Source organism: Podarcis melisellensis (genome assembly GCF_964234715.1).
Source record: "Podarcis melisellensis genome assembly, chromosome: 2".
In the NCBI taxonomy this organism is placed as follows: Eukaryota; Metazoa; Chordata; class Lepidosauria; order Squamata; family Lacertidae; genus Podarcis; species Podarcis melisellensis.
Genome location: NC_138529.1, coordinates 25,436,865 through 25,457,417, shown reverse-complemented (window position 1 = coordinate 25,457,417; position 20,553 = coordinate 25,436,865). Strand labels below are relative to the sequence as shown.

Below are 20,553 nucleotides of genomic sequence, written 5' to 3'. Positions count from 1 at the left end.
TTTGTGTATCTGAAGAAGTGTGCATTCACACGAAAGCTCATACCAATAACAAATTTAGTTGGTCTCTAAGGTGCTACTGGAAGGAATATTATTATTATTATTATTATTATTAAAATGCTGATGAATTTCTTTGAGGCTTGGTTAAAAAAATAATCATCGTAAATTGCTACAGAAATGTGGAGAAATGAATTTAATGTGGGAAAGAAATGAAACCAAAAGATCCTTCCATCCCTTCTTGTAACCGTTCCCCCCTGATTTTTCAGAAGGGAATACAACATGTGAATGGCCTTTGCTTAATGCTGGTATGCTACCCATTTTATCCCTCCTAGAAATTAGATCATGAATGCTTCATCAAGAAAAGGCTGTACACAGAATGAAGTGGTTCTAGCACACAGCTATCAAACGTAGACTAGTAATGGCAATACTGCAGAGAATCTGTTCTTGAGTAGGAACTTGTTTGATGTGGTTGGTGGATGCAGATGAGATATTTGTAGCTGCTTTTACCATTTTAAAATCAAAGGAGCCAGTTAGCTCCCAGGCGAAGAGTTCTGTTCTTTTTTTAGTACATGTTATGTTGCATATTGAGAGGGCAATGGGAGAGCTCAGGTTTGCCTCTATCCAAAGGCCAAATTTAGGGTGGGGATGGTTTTGTGAAATTTCTTCTCCACCCTGCCTCCATAGTTGGCTCTAATCCTTACCTACGGGCCTGTCTCATGGAGGATGCGAATTAATTTCCCCTCCTGATCCACTCTGGGGAGTCCATTGTGTGCATTAGACAGGCTTTTGTGGTGCTAATTTACCGGATCAGATTGGGCAATTAGCTGTTTATAGGACTGGGTGTGATGCGTAATTTTCCTGTTACACTGCAAAAGGTGCATATGTGTGTCTATGCAATCAAAATTTATCCCCTCTCTCTCCCAACCTCATTTCCCTTGGGCTCACTTGAAAGTCACCAGTATGAAGTCAGTGAAGTGCAGGGGAAACAATCTCTCACTTCTTGTGGTTTTGGTGAGACTTTCATGATGCCCCATCCAACCTGAATCTTCTTGTGGAGTAAGGGGGTAACAGCCTGTTTTCAGATCCTTGTTGTCTGAGTCTGAGCTGGATTACTAATTCCTCTTGTTAACAGGCCAATTGCTAACTAAAGTCTGTTCTGTCTATGACTCCACTCAGCCCCCCCCCCGCCACAGATGCAGCTGATGCGATTAATGTTTGTCTTCTAACTGTTGAGGTGGGGGGGGGGGAGAGGGTCAACTGCAGATTGTTGACTTAAGTACAGCTGCTCTAAAGAAAGTTGGCAATTCCTTTGCCGCGGATAAGTATGGAATTGGAGGACTTGCATGTTGGCACAAACGCGTGAGGATATTTGAATTATATTAATTATTTGATTTAATTTGATGTTAATATGTTAAATTATTTGAAAAGCAATAAGATTAGTTGGCAAAAATAAATAAATGTGCAGATAGATTTGCCTCCACTCCTCTTCTTTCTAAGGTTGTGTGCACATTCAAAGCACACAGTCTCCTAAGAATTCTGGGCAGTTTACGCCCCACAGAGTTAAAATTCCCAAGCGACAGTGCCAGGGCGAGCGGGCAGTATTCTGTGGCTCTGTCCAGGTATTGCTACGGGTGCAACCCTGATAGCTCTGTTGTGCCCACAGATCTTACAGAAAACCCATAATCACATCATTCACCCTTCCCTTGCCTGCCCAAAAGGGAATTTTTAAAATCTTGATAGCCTACCCATGTGGCAGCTGTGGCAGTACCCTCAGCAGCAGCATGAGTGTGGATTCAGGCAAACCGCTTGCCCAGTGCGCAGCCGGGCTTTGATGGAAACTGCTTGCAAGGGTGAGGTCCAAATTGCTGCAGTTTGAAACAAGCAGCAGCATGATGGCTCTTGCAATGCCACCATATACAGTCATACCTTGGTTCTTGAATGCCTTGGCACTCATATGTTTTGGCTCCCAAACACCGATAACCCGGAAGTAAGTCTTCCAGTTTTTGAACGTTTTTGGGAAGTCGAACGTCCGATGCAGCTTCCACTTGAGGGCAGGGAGCTCCTGCAGCCAATCGGAAGCTGTGCCTTGGTTTTTGAATGGTTTTGGGAGTTGAACGCACTTCCGGAATGGATTACGTTCAAGAACCAAGGTACAACTGTATACAGTGGTACCTCTGGTTAAGAACTTAATTCGTTCTGGAGGTCCGTTCTTAACCTGAAACTGTTCTTAACCTGAGGTACCACTTTAGCTAATGGGGCCTCCCGCTGCCACTGTGCCGCCGCTGCATGATTTCTGTTCTCATCCTGAAGTAAAGTTCTTAACTCAAGGTACTATTTCTCGGTTAGCGGAGTCTGTAACCTGAAGTATTTGTAACCCAAAGCGTTTGTAACCTGAGGTACCACTGTATGTATATATAGAACAGGGGAATCCCCACATGCACGCATCCTGTAATGCAGTGTTTCTCAACCTGTGGGTCCCCAGATGTTGTTGGACTACAACTCCCATCATTCCTAGCCAGCATGATCAGAGGTCAGGGATGATGGGAGTTGTAGTCCAACAACATCTGGGGACCCACAGGTTGAGAACCGCTGCTATAATGGAACCCCAGTGTCAGTGGCTCCCACAGGGGAGCCACAGAAAGAATGTGGTTGGTCAAGTGTGCCGTGGATTCAAAAAGGTTGAAAACCACTATGCCCAGAATATCTAGGTAGGAATATCCCCTGCGTAAAACCCTGGAGAGCTGCTGCCAGTCAGTGTCTAGTATACTGAGCCAGATGGACCGGTGGCCTGTCATGCTATAAGGCCGCTTCCTCTATCCCTGTGACAAAGTCTGTGATTCATATGAACCTGTTAGACTAGACGAGTTCATTAGGAACCGTCTGTATAATGCACAGCCCCAGGATAGCGGAGGATGCCAGACATCCTTTCCCCCTCATATTTGAGGAGTGAAACAGTTCGGTTTAGATTGTGAAACTGTCCGGGATGATGCCTGCCTCCTGGGGATTTTCCAGCTGGCAGTGTGGGAGCAAACGGGCTTCGATGGAGTGCCTTCAGGAAGAATTCCAGACAGAACTCTGAGAACAACACAACAGGTTTCATTAGTTCTGGCTCTGATATGATTTACCTCCCTGCTGATACCTCCCATCCCAATCCATCACCACTGTGCCCACAAAAATGTCCCTGATCGTTTAGTGAAGAGAAGCCTTACCTTAATGGCCATGGCGTGTTTGAAATGCAGGTGGTATAAAAGCTCAATGTCATTATTATTATTATTTTGCATCAATTAGCCTCACTGAAACAGCATCCAGACCTCTGCAACAGAAGTAGGTTTTCATTCATAAAACTGGAAGGAATACTCATCAGCTGAGAGTAGAAAAGAGCTAAAAAAGAAGTCGAGAGTCAAAGGAGCTTAATCCCAAAAAGCCTGGAAGAAATATTGTATAACTTCTAATGGGCTGCTTTGCTAGCTGCCAAACCGTGAAACTGATTTATGCTGTTTATGGTTAGAGTGTGTTGCCTCTTTCTTCTCTCACCTGTGTTATTCTGCCTGGCCAGGGAACAAATCCTGGATTGCTTTTGCAGCCAAGGCACTTCTGGGTCTTCAAGCCAGTCAACCAGCCTAAGTTGCCTGAGATTCCTGGTACTCATGAGCGTATCAGGTGGCTTGGGGTGCCAGAGAAAGAAACTACAGGTGTGGCCACATCATGGCTTGCTGAAATGGAATCCTTTTCAAGATCAGTTCCCCTGAGTTCCTGCTCAAAGAAAACTCCTGCCTGGATGGAATGTGTCCTTGAATAATAAAAGGGACTCCTGCCTGCCTGGATGAAGGATAAGGAGATGTGTGTTTGTAGGAAGCAGCCAATTTTACATAGATGAAATTGGTATTCATTTCTCTGCCACCTTTGTCTCTGACCCCTCTCACTCCTGGCATGTGGCCTCTGGAAGGTAGCCTATAAGTGAATGTGGCCCTCAGAGCTAAAAATGTTTCCCACTCCTGATGTCCTGGGTAAAGGTAAAAGGTGAAGGATCTCTGGACGGTTAAGTCCAGTCAAAGGCGACTATGGGGTTGCGGTGCTCATCTTGCTTTCAGGCTGAGGGAGCCAGCATTTGTCCACAGACAGCTTTCCGGGTCATGTGGCCAGCATGACTAAATCATTTCTGGCGCAATGGGACACCGTTATGGAAACCAGAGTGCACAGAAAAAGCCGTTTACCTTCCCGTCACAGTGGTTTATCTACTTGCGCTGGCGTGCTTTCGAACTGCTAGGTTGGCAGGAGCTGGGACAGAGCAACGGGAGCTGCTGATGTCCTAGGATAGATGTCATGGCAGCAGAACCAGCAGTTCCTGGTTTTTAGGCCGATGCTTTCATCTGACAAGCTGCTGAGCCCCAGAAGACGCTGCTTGGGAAAAGATGGGTACATGCTGAGACTATGGGGCCAGAGAAATGGAGCTGCTGCTGCTGCCGCTGCCGCCCCTTGCAGCTTCTTTCAGTAAATGTGGGTGACAAAATGTGAACGAAGCACAGAAGCAACCTGAAACTGACTTACTAAGGCCCCTTTCCTTAAAATGTGGAGAGCTGCAAGAACATGTGGTTGGATTGTGCAAGCCTCCTCTGTTCAGGCGACGTCTGTAGGCAGAGGGAGAATCTTGTTGGTACCGGGTCAGGATTGAAGAAGGGCAGGAGCTGACAGCTGACGGCTGGAAAAAGGTAATTTTAACTTACCACACCTGTCAAGTTAGCAGTCGCAGAATCCCCCTCATTCCTTGGAGCTGGGGAAGGGGGCTTAATGGAGAAGCCCCAAGGTTATCTTTCAGGTGCTCAGGTTGAATGAGCTGTCTCCAGACCTATTGTGGTTTAGACAGTGCTAACATCACTTTGGTGTTTATCATCTTGTTTTAGAAACCAAGGAGAAGGGGATTTTCTTCATTCTTTCATCAGCTTGTCAGTTCAGATATGACACATACAGTATGTGCTATTTAAAGGAGCAGCAGCCTTCTTAGCAATGATGCAAGGCGGAGAAGCTATTTGTTACAACAAAAGTAATGATCTTTCTCAGCGCTAGCCAAACACTCGAAATGCTACACTATACCAGTCATCTACCTTCTCAAGTCTACTGTATTTACTCGAGTCTAATGCACCATTGAATCTAATGTACACCTCAGTTATCAGAACCTCAAAACCAAAAATAGTATTTGCTGGCGAATGTAAATGCGTCGTCGAATCTAATGCGCACCTTAATTATCGCAACGTCATTTGGCAAAAAACAGAGGTGAGCATTAGATTCAAGTAAATACGGTATTAAGATAAGATAATAAGATAATATTAAGATAAGATAATATATCCATAATGGTATAAAGGTAAAGGGTAAAGGGACCCCTTACCGTTAGGTCCAGTCGTGGCCGACTCTGGAGTTGCGGCGCTCTTCTCACTTTATTGGAAGGTACAGCTTCCAGGTCATGTGGCCAGCATGACTAAGCCGCTTCTAGCGAACCAGCGCACGAAAACACAGTTTACCTTCCTGCCAGAGCAGTACCTATTTATCTACTTGCACTTTGATGTGCTTTCGAACTGCTAGGTTGGCAGGAGAAGGGACCGAGCAACGGGAGCTCACCCCGTCGTGGGGATTCGAACCATCGACCTTCTGATCGGCAAGCCCTAAGCTCTGTGGTTTAACCCACAGTGCCACCTGCGTCCGCATAATGGTATATGTGTTGTAAAATAGGAATGAAGTTCCAAGCTCACATCTACCGTGCATGTGTATCAGTGGAAAAGGTTGGGTATGCCTACAGTAAAATAAAAATAAAAATGCAAAGGGTTATAATAAATGGCTATACGGCAACGAAGCCTGCTGTTCTTCCTGTCTTTGAATATGAGAGTAAAGGAACATTCACTATGGGGAAGGGGTAAAAATGGAAGCTGGCTAAATAAAACGTCTTCTCCACCAAAGGTTATCAACTTTCCAATGTTCGTTACACATTATTGATTGATTGATTTGATTTGAATACTGCCCTATACCCGCAGGTCTCAGGGCGGGTCATAGGATAAAATTAAGTGAATGTGTGCAACATGACAGGATTGCAACAGTAAAGTCCCCAGCCAGGACCATCCATGCAATCCCTACATGCTTACTTTGTACACAGTATGGCATGTCAAGGAACCCTGTTAAGAAACACAGCCCTGGCTATGCATGCAGTTTGTATGTAGGTAGGGACTATGCAGAGAGTCTTATGAACATGTCTACGCTAGAAAGAGGACCAGGGCTTGCCACCGTAATCCTGCTTCTCCACCGAGTAAGGTGTTCATTTGAAAAATGTGCAGAGTAGTCTCTGAAACAGAGTCTGATGGCAATTTTAGTCATGCACACAAACATGCTAGAGAGCATTAGGGGTTTCCAGAGATGGTTGCAGCGTACATCTCAGGTTAATAACAGAATTGTTCAGGCTCTTCCTCCACCATATATAGGGGGATACAAAAATGGACAGCTTGACTGGCATTCCTTGCTCCTGCTCTTACATGGCGGCTGGGGAAGGGGCACAGATCCAAGCAAAGAGTTTGAGAGGTTAAAAACCTGCGGTAAGTAGAGGGCTGCCCGAATGATGGGTCATCATCACATCCAGGAATAGCAAGGTGCTGGTTCTGCCCTGATTTGAAGCTACTGGCAGGAGACGGGCACTTTGGTGGGGCGTTGTGAAGGGGAATTCATCATATCTTCAGCACAAGTTAGCTAAATCTTTTGGGACACCATTTTGTATGACAAGATAATCATGGTGGTAGGTGCAGACCCCTATGCTTTTACAGTACTGGGACGGTGTTGTTTGTGGGTGGGAAGTCTGCTCACATGGTAATAAAACCATGCTGCTGTTTAGTGACTGTATAGTTGACTCTGTGAAGGTCCAAGCAAATCACAAAGCAATGGTGGCACATGTAGGGTCTGTGAAAACGTCACAAATGTGCACATAACCCGGTTCCTATTTGTTGGGTTAATAAAGGACATCCAAAAACATGAACTGGAGATTGGGTTCTGATCCAATTGGATGTTTCCTTTCATCCTTCCTTATGGAGCCAAAGCTCTATTGTAAAATTTAATTCCCATTCATCACTCACTGTGAAATTTGTATGCGAAAGTATTAGATGAGTGTGTAAAAAGTTACTGCTGCCTTCTTAAAAGGATCTGTCTTTTCCATGACACATAATTCATTTACCAACATAAAAGGGAAATGACTCACCTTTCATCCAAACAAGAACTCCTAAAGCTTAGCCGACAGCACCTGTCTGGGACATGGTTACTTATTAACTAATTGCTAGCCAAAGGTGTCCTGGGAAATAAAGAGTTTGCTTAAGTTTCTTCCAGCCTGGCGTTTGAATGACCTCTCCTTGCTTGTCAAATAGGATTTGTACACTGAGCAATGTATATAATATGATCTTGCACTTAGCCAATGGTCAGTGAGTGCCCAGCAATCGATTTCTGGATAAGGTTTTAAAATAGCTGCCAAAAACTACATCTGCTAAGAGGCAACTACCCAACTCTAGAGATCAAAATTCTGATTTTGTTGCCTAAAAAGCAAACATAGGCACTACAAACATTTTTACTACCTAATAAAAATAAGGCCGGATACCTGTAGCTGAAGAAATTCACACTGATGTGGGTTTCCGTATCTTTCTCCTTCCTTCCCTTCAGTGCCCTTCTTGCGACTGACAGGAGAAATGCCGCAGTAATGCTGTAACAGCTGGCAGAATTCTCCCTTCAGTGCTGCTCTTAGACACAGGATTCCATCTTAGGAGTCTCCAGACCAATGGTGAGGAAACTGTGGCCCTCCAGATGTTGTCGAATCACAACTCCTGTCATTCCTGACATTAGCAGGCTGGGGCTAATGGGAGTTGTCATCCAACAACATCTGGAGTGCCACAAGTTCTGCATGTCTGGGGTAAGGTAAAGGTAAAGGTACCCCTGCCCGTACGGGCCAGTCTTGACAGACTCTGGGTTTGTGCACCCATCTCACTTAAGAGGCCAGGGGCCAGCGCTGTCCGGAGACACTTCCGGGTCACGTGGCCAGCGTGACATCGCTGCTCTGGCGAGCCAGAGCCGCACACGGAAACACCGTTTACCTTCCCGCTGGTAAGCGGTCCCTATTTATCTACTTGCACCCGGAGGTGCTTTCGAACTGCTAGGTTGGCAGGCGCTGGGACCGAGCAGCGGGAGCACACCCCGCCGCAGGGATTCGAACCGCCGACCTTTCGATCGGCAAGTCCTAGGCGCTGAGGCTTTAACCCACTGCGCCACCTGCGTCCCGCGTGTCTGGGGTAGACGTGCCAAAATTATATCTCCTTGGTTCCATAGCTTGCAATCCCCAAACCTGTTCCCCAGGCTCCTGTCTCCTCCGCTTACCCTTCCCTCAGGTCCGTGAAAATCAGTGCACTGATTGCTCTACCCCGTTCCTTCAGCTCACCTTTTTCTTCTCCCTGATTTCTTTAGCCACTTTCTAGTCAGTCAACTTTCCAATAATAGCCTATGTGAGATTTAAATCCCAGTCAAGCAGAGAACTATCCATTTTCATAGACTCCTGACTAGGGATGGAAGGGTCTGTCAGTTTTGGTTCCCTCTATTTCTCAATTTTCCCATCTTAAATTCAGTCCTGCAGCAATTTGCTAGTATTTTAGTGTGCATTCCTCCTAATAAACACATTTTCATATGCCGCTTTGAATAATGTCCACATATTATATCACCTACCATAACACATTATTGTATGCTATTTTCACTGATATATGCAATTTTTATGCTCTGACAGTTAAGTCCAGTTGCAAATGACTCTGGGGTTGCGGCGCTCATCTCGCTTTATTGGCCAAGGGAGCTGGCGTTTGTCCACAGACAGTTTTTCTGGGTCATGTGGCCAGCATGACTAAGCCACTTCTGGCAAAACCATAGCAGTGCATGGAAATACTGTTTACCTTTCCACTGGAGCGGTACCTATTTATCTACTTGCACTTTGACATGCTTTCAAACTGCTAGGTTGGCAGGAGCTGGGACCGAGCTCACCCTGTTGCAGGGATTCGAACTGCCGACCTTCTGATCGGCAAGCCCAAGCATCAGTGGTTTACACCACAGCACACCTGTATCCCATCACTTTTCCCTAATGTATGTTTGGGTTTGTTTTGAAAACTTTGGTTGATTGAAAAATTCAAATGGCTGTGAATTTTGAAGGATGACTCAGTTTAGGTTCTCATATTGTTTCAGAAATGGCAAAGTTCATAGATAGGTGTGAATTGAGTTGAATTTCACCTGTATTCCTAATCCTTACTGTGAACTTTTTGATGTGGATGCTTGGACCGTTCCATGACTTCACAATGCTCAAGCCAGGTGATGCATTACCTTGAGTTCTACATATTTTTGGATCCCCTTGGATAGGAGGATCAAACTTTTCACACACCACAAGATATTGAACTTGACATGAACTTTCCTTCCAACATCTCCAGCCATGAAGAAGATATTGTATTGTATTGTGCTGTGCTGTGTTTTGTTGTGTTGCTGGACCTTTCTAAAATGGCACTGGAGTTCTGTTTTTCCACCCCACCCCTTTAAAAGCAGGTGAATTCAGAACTAAGCTGGAATTATGGTGTGTGTGTGAGAGAGAAATTTCGTTCTGCTGGCTTCACATGAATGCATTGCAAACTTGCAAACAGAATGCCAGGGAAGTGAGTTAACCCAAATGTTTAATCTCCCTAAAGCTGCCCTCAGATATGGTGGAAAGTAAGCTTTGACTTACTAATAGACTCTAAATCTTGCATTGCTACTTCGTAGAGGTAGCTTTGTTCTGTAGCTTGCTTGCTTCCTTATTGTTCTGTCACCAAAAGGGAGGGAAATAGTTCTGCTGCACTCAGAACCAAGATTAAGGGGTGCCTTTTTAAAATAAAGCAGCTAAGGGGAGGGGGGCTTTTCAGTTTTAATTGCTGCCAGGGGGATGTTGTACGGTGAAAACTGCCAGAATCGTTTCCTTTCCTGTTTTGTTTTTCTGCCCACACAGTTTTGCAGTTGCCGATAAACAAAATTCCAAGTCCCAGCAAGAGGGTTTCCCCCTCCTCCTGAATCAGAGAAAAACACCCTGTGCTGAAGAGGGAGCGCATGCTTTGCTGAACTAATAGAAGGAGGTGGAGGAACAGGAGAACTTTGTGACAAGCAGATAGATCTAGATCCACATTATTATTGTTTTTATTCTTGGTCCTTTCTCTGTTTTCTCTGGATAGGGATGTCTTCCTGTCCCGCTGCTTGAGGTGGAATTTGCACATTTACAGCTTGTGCCCTTGTACGGAGGCCAGCTCCAACTCTAGCAGTTTATGCCGCCTCCTCTTATGGCCTGAGGGAATCTCTGTGACTCGGGGGTTAGAGAAGAAGAACGTGGGGGTTGGAGGCCAGGACTCTTTGACCCTGGAGACCCTGTTGCCTCGCTGCATGTGTGGGCCATTGGCTGAATCATTTAGCCTCACTGTGTGTTTCTGGGAGTTTTCAATTGCTGGGTAACCAAGCTTCCCTCCTTGCCAGAAAGCAGTAACTTGAGGTTTATAAGCCTGATTTCCACCGATAAAGGATGCTATGTGCTTCTCGGTTCTCTCTCTTCTTTACTCAGCTCAATCCAGATGTAGGTGCGTAAATGTACAAGCACATTCTGCTTGCTGTTTGAAATGGGACGGAGGAAGGTTTGGTCTATAAATCCAATAAAATAATTGTGCGTGGTACTCTTTCATATTGGCCAGGGATGTGGAACCTGTCGCCCAGTTCCCCTGGAGAAGGGTTCTCATGGAAACACTACTGCTACTGATATTTTTCTAGAAAAAGAGGTGTCAGGACTCACCATGAATGCCTCCCTTGTTCTCCCTCGCGTTACAGACACTTCAGGTTACAGACTCCATTAACCCAGAAATAATACCTCAGGTTAAGAACTTTGCTTCAGGACGAGAACAGAAATTGTGTGGTGGTGATGCAGCGGGAGGCCCCATTAGCTAAAGTGGTGCTTCAGGTTAAGAACAGTTTCAGGTTAACAACGGACCTCCAGAACGAATTAAGTTCTTAACCCAAGGTACCACTGTAATGGCAATGGCGCCCACCTGAGAGGATTGCCGGAACTGAGCTCACTGGGTGGCGTTGTGTTAGCTGCTCCACCTCAGCCTGACTTACCTCACATGGTTGTTGTGTGGATATAACTATGTATACCTCCTTGGAGGAGAATGTGGTATACAAATTTCAGAAATAAAACAAATAATTTAGCTGGCATCAGTTTAGTGCTGCACTAATGTTTGTTGCTACTTGCGTCTCCCTAAGCGGTTCCCAGAAAGATTCAGAATCTTATGGGCAGCAGCAAGTGGCTCTTGAGAAGACTTCCAAGTTTTCTTAACTTATAGTAGGGACAAGGAACCATTTCCCTTTCCTTGCTGCAGTATATTGTGGGCTCTTTTCATGGGAAGGGAAGCAGCAGCTACTGCTATCTCCAAGGCTGGGATACTGGGGATAACAACTCCAAATGGGAGACAATTGGGGCAAAAAGTTGCCGCAAACAACCTTTCATTTTTTTGCAGCAGCGGTAGTGATGGTGGTATGCAGACATTTCCACCCACCCTGGATCTTGGCATCTGCTCACATTTTTGCTATGACTGTACTTCGTTCCGAGGCAGAAAACGCTTGACTTGTAAAAAACTGGCTAAAGATTTATTACTGCCATCTCTGGATTTGAAATCCTGACTTCCACAGCGGCATTCCTGTGTCCCTGTTGGAAGGCTGCTTGGCACCTACGTTTGAGCCTGGGTGGGGCATTTCGGGAAAGAGCTTTGATCTCTCCTGGCAACACACTTTCAAACAAGCCGCAGAAGGAGCAACATTACCTGAGAGGGTGAGATAACAGGTAACAGCTTTCTGCGCAGGGCCTGTGATAATTCTGCTCTTTATGGGGCTTTGATTGCAGCAGGATACTTAGGAGCCCAGGGAAACTTCAAAAGCTGCGCACACTGCCATTGCACCCCCTTGTGCAAAGAACCGTAAGAGGGGCGGGCGTGTGTATAGAGGCATGTTTATTACTCTCATTGAGAAATATTTGCACTAGCTCAAATACTAAAGCAGGAAGTAACAGTGTTGTTTTCCAGCTTGCAGAGTTAGAAAACAAAAGAAAAGAACGGCTGTGCCAAGGTTGGCTTTAAATTTCCCAGCCTCTGCCATTCTTAGGGAAACATGGAGTAAAACAGGCTTATCACTGAATTTGCCATATGAGAATGGAGATAGATACGGGTTCAGCCTTTCTATGCCCAATTAGATATGTAAGGTAAAGGTAAAGGTAAATGCCGTTTACCTTCCCGCTGGAGCGGTACCTATTTATCTACTTGCACTTTGACGTGCTTTCGAACTGCTAGGTTGGCAGGAGCTGGGACCGAGTAACGGGAGCTCACCCCGTCACGGGGATTCGAACTGCTGACCTTCTGATCGGCAAGTCCTAGGCTCTGTGGTTTAACCCACAGCTCCACCCGTGTCCCAATTAGATATCTACTTAATATGGAATAGGCAGATCCATATCTTGTTTCTCCTTAGCCAATTAAAGGTGCAGGAGAGCCCAGTTCTCACTGTGAAGGCAGTAAATGCTGGTGGGGAGACTGATCTTTTCATCACTCCTGCACCTCGGTTGGCATAGACGCTCCCTGCCGCAGCTGTGGAGCTAGGAGCCATGGAGGGAAAGATCACCACTGGCACTATTTGGAAATGCTTGTGTAAAGTGACATTAAAAAGCTCAATGAATAAAGCAGTGGTGATAATCCCAGGATGTATCGCTACCCGTCACAGTTATAGGACAGACGTAATTCACTGTTAATAGTTGGGCAGGTTGCTTTGAGCCGCTTCTTCACTGAGACAATTTCATCCTGTCATAACTAGGGGGAGTCCTTCCTCAGGATGAAACATTTTTTGGTGAGGTGGTCAGGAATAATGTCTGCACCACTGCCATTTTTTCCACAGTGGCTAGGAATTCCTTAAAAAAAAAAAAATCAGCGAAATAAAATCAAAACTGCTAAAGTGACTTTTGAGTCCAGCTGCAATTTAAATGATAATTTCTAGAGCACGGGCACTGAGGAAGGATCCATTTTCCTCAGAGTGAGGCAGAGAGGTGGGTGGGGAGTAGAGAGAGCAAAACTCTCTACCAGTAAGTGACAAGGAAAGTGAAAGGGAGATAGCCCCTTGTCTTGGACCACCTAAGTCAGATCACCAACCAAATGGCAAAAGCAGTGCCGATTGAAAACTAGGACCCAAATAATTTTTCAGCATCTTAAATCCTACCACTGAGGCGTGCAACAAGAAACCAGGTATACTTATAGGCAGACACAACTGTGTCCAAGTGTTGAAGTTTCTGGCCTCTGGCTTCACGCTGGTCAAACATTGCCCAGATGCTGGAAGGTATGTCTTGTTAGCCCCTAAAAGCATAACAGAGCCCGCTTGTTTCGCCTGCGAGGGAGTGTGCGCAGCGGTTATTTGTCCAAGCTAATTTCCTTTTTCACCACCACCCATTCCTAATTCAGCTTTCCCTCCCAGAATTAGTTCTACTGAGCACAGTGGCAAAGCAGAACCTCTTCCCTCTGGCCTTCTGTTTATCATCTTCTGTCAAGCGCATGCTGTTTCCAGGCAACAGAAAGGAAGTGCCAACTAGGGCCACGTGGTTGTGGCCAGTCATTTCGTGTTAGCATCCTGGGGCAAAGTCTCATTTATTTCTAATCTAATGTTTCTAGGGGAACGACACAGTCAGCGTGTCCCGTACTCCGTGCCAGTTTAGACAAAACTGCCTCTCTTGGTTTCTACTTTCCTTGGAACTAATTCTCATAAGGATTGTGTTTACAGTTTCTGGCTGAATATTTATTAAGTTTCGTAATTTTTTATTTATTTTATTTTTTCAAAAAAATAAATACACAGCTTAGTCCGAGATAAACTTTGTTCTTTTCATTTCGTTCTACTGATAAAACGTGCCACTCCAAAACTGCGTAACACATTTGGAATATAGTTTGATACAGATTTAGCCCAACATTTTTCAAGTAGCCTTTTGTTTGGATATGGTGTTTTAAATGGTTGGGGGGGGGAGAGGATAGATTCTCGCCCCCAACCCCGCCCACTTCCTCCAGTCTGGCATTTCTCAAGCCACATTTATGGACTCATTCTCACAATCCTGCTACTCTGTGTATCTCCCCCCCCCCGCCCCACCCAATGAATGAATAGAGCTTCAGTGCTGCAGCACTAGAGTGCTTTTAATAATGCTGTTTTCGAGGATGTAAGAAAATGAAAAGAATGGAAATGGAAGAATAGTTGTTAAGCACATTAGGACGTAATCCGTTAGCATTAAAATTAATTCTGCGTGATTCATGAATCTGTAAGAGGACAGAGGAGATATAAGGTCACAACTACACCAGTGATTTTTTGGACGTAAAATGGAGAATTCAGGAGCCTTGACCTGCTTCTTCATTAGGATGTTGTCAATAAGCATCTGTATCTGGGTTTAACAACGATGTATTTTTTTTTAAGGAACTGCCTGCTTTTTAATTTGCTCTTATATTTCCTTCCCTCATGAGCAGTGTTAGAAACTCAGACATAAGCTAGGTGCCAAATGGCTTCTTAAACCAGGGTTACAGTTGCCAAAACAGAATGCCGTTGCCATTTGGGGGGCCAGGCAGATCGAAAGTTGTATTTTCCAATATGACATTTTGGTTCCTGAAATTCATTCTGATTGTGCAGAGAAAATAAAACAGATAGAATTCTACAGGATGTGTTGCTTATGTATGAAAACAGGCCAGATTCAAGGATCCTCAGGCATGCTCCTCCAGATGGTGGAGACATCAGGTGCCATCCTGGTACCCAGGCATCTTCACTTGGTCACAAGTGGCTGATAGCCAGGTGCAAAATGTGCCTGGTGCCTGGCGAATTTCGAACACTGCTCATGAATCCAATTCGGTCAAGGAATCACTCCCTCTTGTGAAAATTCTGCCTTTTGTGAGTTAGGGTTGCTCAGAATGAAACTTCTGCCGCTTACAAGCTTGTCTGCCATTATCATACATGATAAGTATTCTGGCATAACAGGTGCTCCTATATAATATGTGCTGCTCTGTTTCTCCTAATTAATTAGTCCCAGCTGACTGTGAAATCTAGTTAAAATGTGCTCTATGGATACACTTGCATCTGCCCATTTTCATAAGGGTGTTTCAGTCTCCCTCTACACATTGGCCATGATTTGGATGCTACTTGTACTTTAGATCCTGGTTTATATTCCTAGTTCCTTAAACCATATTCAGCTTGAGTTTCCCAGTTCAGACCTAACCTAATACAAGCCAGGACCTCAGCACTCAAGCCAGCATGCAATGGCAAGGAGAAGGCCAAGGCTAAAGCTTGTAGCTGTGGTGCTAATCTATGGCATTGTAATACCTGGTTCGAAACCTATGAACCCAACCACTATAGTGACATTACCCATCTGTTTGAATTCAGATTCCTGTAAATGGAAGGTGGTGATGTAAAGGGTGAAAGAAAGTGATGGGAGATTTTCTATTTCCATGTCCCCTCACTTTGAAGTTGCATCTTCCCTTCCAGAATTGGAGCCAGACCAGGGCTGGTGGCTCCAAGGAGGAAAATCACATCTGGGGAAAGGGTTATGCAAGCTCCCTCTGCCTGCTCTTTAAAGCACACAGTTTATAGGAATTAAGAAGCATCTTGCTTCTAACACACCAATTTTGCCACTATCATGTCTAGTTCACTGCATAGTCTAGGTCACAGGTGGGCTCTCTGCAACCCTAGAGCTACATGGGACCTTCTGCCTAATTTTATCTGGCCCTCAGCCTAATTTCAAAAGCCCTCTGCAAGTGATCAGGCCTTTTGGTAAGGAAGAAGTAGAAGACAGATGGATAGCTAGATACATAGAAACATGCAGAGATACATAGCTAGATACATAGATACATAGATATGTTTATTGTTGTTTAGTCGTTTAGTTGTGTCCGACACTTCGTGACCACATGGACCAGAGCACGCCAGGCACTCCTGTCTTCCACTGCCTCCCGCAGTTTGGTCAAACTCATGCTGGTAGCTTTGAGAACACTATCATCTCTTCTCATGAGGTGGCCAAACTATTGGAGCCTCAGCTTCAGGATCTGTCCTTCCAGTGAGCACTCAGGGCTGATTTCCATCAGAATGTATAGGTCTGATCTTCTTGCAGTCCATGGGACTCTCAAGAATCTCCTCCAGCACCATAATTCAAAAGCATCAATTCTTCGGCGATCAGCCTTCTTTATGGTCCAGCTCTCACTTCCATACATCACTAATACATAGTTAATATGGATACATAAATCAACACATAGATGGATACATAGATACAGATACATAGGTGGATACATGGTAACACAGACAGGTAGGTGCATCGATGGATACAATTTTGGAATATAGTGGTACCTCGGTTTACGAACTTAATCTGTTCCTGAAGTCCGTTCTTAAACCAAATCCGTTCTTAAATCGAGGTATACTTTCCCTAATGAGGCTTCCCGCTGCCGGTGCCCTTCCACCATTTGGCTTTCATTCATAGACTGAAGTAAAGTTCACAAACTGGAACACTACTTCTGGTTTTGCAGAGTTTGTAAACTGAATAGTTCGTAAACTGGGCTGTTCGTAAACTGAGGTACCACTGTACTAAGGTAGCAGAAGGAGGGGGGAAAACAGGGATGAAAGAAAGAGAAAGGCCTCTGACCTGCCAGTCACTGACTTTGGCCCTGCTCATAGCCAGAATGCTTCCTCTGACAGATTTTCTCCAACAGATCCCCCTGGATAGAATATACAGCTGTCCATCCCCGATTTCTACGACCATATGTTTGGTGGCTGTTCAATATCAAGCTGAGGTCAGAGTTAGCCCTCCAGAGTCTTGCTATTGAAGTGGATTGTTCTGCTAAAGCAAGAGCCATGCATGTCAAAATGAAACACATATATAATTTATTTCATCTGTCAAATGTTAAGTGCCTTTGTCAATGGGAGAAAGAATGTGTAGTTCCATTGTTTTTTTTTAATAGCACAATGGTTTCCATAGCAAACTGACCATTTATTCTTATTTCTTTTCCTGTAGGATCACATGTCTAAAGAAGAAGGTAATCGGTGCACAGAGGACGCTGACAGAAAGGCCAAGATGCAGAAGACCCAACTTTTTGTGCAGAAAGGACCTCACCTGATGGAGGAAACCTCTTTGGAAAAGTCAGGAACGCTTATGCTTATGACATGTAGTCCACCAGCTGCTAAGATCCGAAACAGAAGTCTGGTGAAGAGAGGAGCTCTCATCTCATGATCAGCAGAACTGGAGTATGGGATCTTCAGCTAGCAGAATACTGGGTCAAGCTACCTCACCAGTATCTGTGCATAATGAAGCAAGTTAACTTTGGTTTGTTTCCCCTGGTTTTACAGTTTCCAGATGTTCCCTCCTTTTCCGCTGTGCCTGTATAGTCACCTCCACCAGAGACCTGAAAACCACTTGGGGAATGGGAACAGCCATTTGGTCCAAACAGGAGTATATGCCACACACACATACCCTTTGTTGTTGAAAGATTCAAATATGGCAATGGAAATAGCTGTGAATTTTCCCAGTGTCCCCTGCATCTCTTATGCCTCTTCTTTCATTGCCGATTCAATGATTCAGTGGAAGATCAGGATGCCCAGATGATCAACGGGAAGATTGGAGCAAGAAAATTGTTTTGTTGTTGTTGTCCTGATGTATCAATAAAATCATATATTTTTTTTTTAAAAGAAAATTGGAATATATATACCCAGTGTTGGGGGCCCACAGAATTTAAATCTGTTCCTGGGGAATTAATGGTCAGTTTTACAAATTTTACTGTGAGTTGTCACATGGAAACCCAGGAAATACAAATTGTCATTCTTCTGTCAAAAGGAAATTATAATGTCACATATACTTATACCGAAGAGTCCATCTGACATACAAAAGACAGCCTTAAATGAGCATGGATAAGCATGGGAAGTTTTATTGTTTCATGTTTTAATTATTTTGTTGGGAGCTGCCCAGAGTGGCTGGGGCATACTAGTTGGATGGGCACCATATAAATAAAATTATTATTATTATTATTATTATTATTATTATTATTATTATTATTATTATTATTTTACTGGAATAAGGTGAGAATGCATTAGAACTGTACCTTTTCTAAGTGAGGTTGTAAGAGAGATGAAAGTAAATTTCAGCTTGTAAAGTACCGGTAGCTGAAAACAGCCTTCTGCAACCCCCATCACTCTCAGGCATTATGGACAGCTGTCAGGCATGAGGGCAGAGGCATTTGTAGGGTAGTTGCACTGGACACAGGTACCACAGGGGGCGCTCAAACAGTGATGTTGAACGGAGCACAAAAAGGCTCCATTTGGGAGACCAAAATCTGCCACTGATGAAGGGAGTCTATTTGGGTTTTTTATTCTAAGTGTTGATCCTGACCTTTAAAGCCCTAAACGGCTTCTGTCCAGTATACCTGAAGGAGTGTCTCCACCTCCATCGTTCTGCCCGGACACTGAGGTCCAGCACCGAGGGCCTTCTGGTGGTTCCCTCACTACAAGAAGCGAAGTTACAGGGAACCAGGCAGAGGACCTTCTCGGTAGTGGCGCCCGCCCTGTGGAATGCCCTCCCATCAGATGTAAAATAAATAAACAACTGTCGGATTTTTAGATGACTTCTGAAGGCAGCCCTGTTTAGGGAAGCTTCTAATGTTTGATGCATTACTGTATTTAAATATTCGGCTGGAAGCCGCCCAGAGTGGCTGGGGGAACCTAGCCAGATGGGCGGGGTACAAATAAATTATTATTATTATTATTATTATTATTATTATTATTATTATTATTATTATTTTAACAAAATGCATACTGTAGGAAAAACTCTGAGCGGTTTAAATAAAAGATTTAAATTATCAATGTAAAAGCAGGTATTTTAAAATCAACAATAACTAAACAAAGAACTAAAACACCAACCAGCTCAGTTGGTGAGAGCCTGATTGCATCAAGGTTGCAAGAATTTAAAACAACTGGTCAGCAACAACAAAAATACTACAAAGTAAATAAGAGAAAGAGGGGGAGTGATTTCAAAATAAAAATACCATAAAAAGCAAAATACAGACTCGTACCAATGTTAGTCATACCCATAATGACTAGGTCCATTAATATCAGAGGGTCTGCTCTGAATAGTCATTGGAGAAAGCCCACAGACACATCTGTGTGTCAGGGCAGAGCCCAAAATATCTGTTTAAATTGGTAACTGAGTTATAAAAGGGTGTGAATCCAAAATAATCTCCTGGCTTTATTCAGGTTTTCTGACAGATCTCTTCGCTGCTCTCCTGGGTACATGGAAGAGTTTTCTTTGTGGTGGAATCATATGTTTCCCCATCAAGTGAGTTGACCTGAGCATTTCATGATTACCAAGAGTTCTGTTGTGGCTTGCTGGGGATTCTGTTTAGGGATCATATAGCTGTTTAGAAAGAGGAATGATTATGGGAAGCAAAAGTATGTGTTTTATTGTGCATTTGACAGTGGCATATTCAAGGGCAAGGTGGGCAAATAGCTATTAGAAATACTGTGCTATCTCTCCTATGATGCCCTTCTGTGGAAAAGGATATGAAGTCCCTGGTTGGTGAGCATACACTTTCAAATGCAGAAGGTCCAGTGATGAAAATGTTCCCTTGCAAATGTGTGTTTTCTGTACTACCAAACAGCAAAATACACCAAATCCACAAATCTCAAAGGAATGTGGGGAAGTTAATGTGCTCAAAATTGAGTCACTTCTTTATTCATGATACATTCCTTTTAAAAAGCCAAAACCAGGGCTCCATGCAGATGGTTACTTTTCAAAAACTTGCAGAGCCCTCTCAGTCTGCAGTCCACATGCCTACTTTTCATGGGTCCAACCGTGATATCTGGTTGTCATGAACTGGCAGGATGACAGGCAAGGCAGAAGAGGATCTCGGCGAGGGGTGTAGCTGGGACTGGGACACACCGGGGCAAGCGAGGGATGGGGAAGGAAGTACTGACAGGATGGTAGAGGGTAGTGAGGGATGGGTGTCAGTGCACAGGAACCAGAGCAGCAGGACCAATCACTAGAGCCATAAATATGGCAGGCTCTGAGGTGTAAGGAGCTGACATATTCCTAGCAGATTCCCAGCAATATTTGTTAGCATTGTTGTTGCATTCCTTGAAAGAGACTCTTGATAGTCAAGTCTGCTCTTCCCTTTAGGCTGTGAATTTTCCTTAGACTTTCCTCTCTCCTGACACATCATCTTAGCCGGTCAAAGTCTTTCCTGACCTTTTAATGTATTTTCCTGCTGTGATAGTCCTCTAATGGGCTGTAATCCCCTTGTGAATTCCACTAGGATCCACTCTAGGCAGGGCTAGCAAAAAGTGGAGTAAAAACACTATATTGGAAGTAAACACAGAGCAACCTCCACTCACTTTATGCACTACATCTGGGTGAAGGTACATGATGCAACCAAGGAGTTCTGGCTCCAAACAGTACTTGGGGATAGAAACTGCCTGTGT

General features: G+C 44.3%; 1 long non-coding RNA gene across 1 annotated transcript in view; it reads left to right on the top strand.

Annotated features, from left to right (window-relative positions):
* LOC309363573 overlaps positions 1–17,764 on the top strand; it is a 109,177-nt gene extending 91,413 nt beyond the window's left edge. Inside the window, exon 2 of the long non-coding RNA XR_014165414.1 lies at positions 17,102–17,764. This is a non-coding gene — a long non-coding RNA (uncharacterized lncRNA). The remainder of the gene's footprint in view (positions 1–17,101) is intronic.
* The last annotated feature ends 2,789 nt before the right edge of the window (positions 17,765–20,553 follow it).